Source organism: Oratosquilla oratoria, chromosome 44, assembly GCF_046742065.1.
Source record: "Oratosquilla oratoria isolate Oo_2021 chromosome 44, ASM4674206v1, whole genome shotgun sequence".
Classification (NCBI taxonomy): Eukaryota; Metazoa; Arthropoda; class Malacostraca; order Stomatopoda; family Squillidae; genus Oratosquilla; species Oratosquilla oratoria.
In genome coordinates this window covers 16,995,729-16,998,228 of record NC_134820.1, presented here as the reverse complement: position 1 = coordinate 16,998,228, position 2,500 = coordinate 16,995,729, and the positions used below count along the sequence as shown (strand labels likewise).

At 39.7% G+C, this 2,500-nt stretch overlaps 1 protein-coding gene across 3 annotated transcripts in view; it reads left to right on the top strand.

Moving 5' to 3' along the window:
- Positions 1–2,500, top strand: part of LOC143022413 (uncharacterized) — a 670,196-nt gene that overhangs the window by 324,304 nt on the left and 343,392 nt on the right. The gene's annotated exons all lie outside the window — the stretch shown is intronic.

Genomic DNA, 2,500 nt, shown 5'->3' with positions numbered 1-2,500 from the left:
TACTATACTTCCCTGTTGTAGCCTTTTCTTCGGATTGGTTGGTCTTCAGTCGTGATGTCATGTCGCTTCTTCATCTGATTGGCTGGCCCAGTCGTGACGTCATGTCTCTTCTTTTAATTAGTTGGCCTTCTGGTGTGACGTCATGCAACATTTTGAGATTTAGATTATTTCTACAAACTACGCTGGCCGAGCAGGTTAGGGCGTCATTACTTGCGGCGAAGGTCGAGATGATGACGATTCGAATCCTGCTTGGGGCGAGTTGAACTAAGGGCATGGTTCATTGAATTCCACGCAACAAAGTCCACTGTGAGGGGCATCGTCCTAGCCTCCCGATTGGGGGGAGTTTGTGACGTTAAACAAAATCATCATCATTATATTTATATATTATGACTATGCACTCCTTAGGCAATCCTGCTTGTATGTCATTACTTTCTGGTCCTGAAAACTCACCTATACACTGGTTATCACATACTTTGAATCCAAATTGAAATTTCTGCTACTCTATAGATGTGTGTGTGTGTGTGTGTGTGTGTGTGTGTGTGTGTGATTCACCATGGTCTTGGATCACGTGTCGGTCTCGTGATCGACAGCTATTACCCTCCCGGAAGAGAGCTTAGAGTTCATATATGACTGAACTATGGGTAATGCTGTGAATTAACATGCACACACACATCCAACTCCCCGCCCACGAGAACTGGAGTAACGTCTCGCAGTACAGCGATACTGAGATTATTTCAGCCCTGGGCGGGATTCGAACCCGGACCGCCGTAGTGGCGCCCGGGAACTCTACCACTGTGCCATCGATTCGTGTGTGTGTGTGTGTGTGTGTGTGTGTGTGTGTGTGTGTGTGTGTGTGTGTGTGTTTGTACGTGTTTTTGTGTGTGCGCTCCAGTCATCCATCTTGTATATGTCAACTTGCAGACCTTTTCTTATCTCTCCCATCCTTCCTCTCCAAACCCAACTCCCAACTCCTCACAACCTCATCCCAACATCGTGAATCGACACATCCTTTCATCTATCAAATCTGTGTATACCGGGTGGCTCAAAAGTCTGTATCAGTTGACGTCTATCTTATATGAAAGTTAGTATTTTTTTCTCCAGGCCTAAAATATCTTCCTAGCTAACAATAGATAACCGAATAGAGTTTGTTCTTAAATACGCAAGACATAGGATCCTTTCCAGTATTAGAAATGTTGAATATATACATATATACGAGTGTGTGTATATATGTATATATATATACATATATATATTCATATATATATATATAATTTATATATATACTGTATATATATATGTACATATGTATATATATATATATATATCATTACATGTGATTCAGAGTTCTGTATTACAGATTTTCTTCAAAATATTTTCACTTCGTCTCTGTAGTGTTTTTATTTCTTCTAATTAGTCATAGATAATATTTCCGTAAGTAAGGTTCATCTTAATGCAGCTAAATGGCGATGTCGGGTTTATATACCCTTTTTCAGTTGCTTTGGTTGAGATTTTCCTTCTCAGAAGTCTTGGGTGATATATATAGCACCCTCCCCAGCTCCCCGACGCATTCTCCCCTAAGACTCCCAAAAAGAAGAAATCTTTATCAAAATTACTAAAGAAGAGTTAAGAAACCCGAAACCGTGATTTAGCTTCATCAAGGTGAACCCTACTTACGGAAACATTATATAATCATAACCTGTCAGAAGAAATAAAAACACTACCGAGACGAAAAAGAAAATGTTTTGAAGAAAATCTGCAATACAGAGCTCGGAATCGCCTTTAATGAAGTATGCATTAGAGAAAATCTCCTGCCTCTATATACCTTTGATATATATATATATATATATATATATATATATATATATATATATATATATGTGTGTGTGTGTGTGTGTGTGTGTGTGTGTGTGTGTGTGTGTGTGTGTGTGTGTGTGTGTGTGCATGACAACTTATACAAAAGCATTTGTACAAGTAAATAGAACATGGATAGAATTATACTAGACAGATAAGAACATCTCTCTCTGTGAAACTAAAAAATACAATTGACCTGAAGGAAGAGGAGGAGGAGAGGAGGAAGAGGAGGAGTAGGACCTCTATTTCTGGCGCCTGAGTCAAGCCGTCGAGGTCGTCCTCTAGGGAAGCACCATGAAGGTTGACCTCAAGGATGGCAAATGTCTGAAGGCTGACTACTCTTTGTAACAAATTTGATAGTGAACTGTATTCCCTTAACGAGAAGTGTTTTTGCTCTTTATATTTATGCAAAGAAGAAGTTTTATATTCTTTGTATTGTACGAAGGAGAAATGTCTTGCTCTTTGTATTATGCTCTTGAGACGCATAGAAGAATTTCTTTTTCATTTTCGCGTCTTTACACGACGTGATCAAGAACCATTTCAGTAAGTGGGTCTTAATCTGTGACCCAATGGACTTTTCGTGGGGCACATAGCCCCCCCAAGTGGAGCCACTAAAAGAAAGCTAGTGGGGGTTAGTGGATGCTTAGTG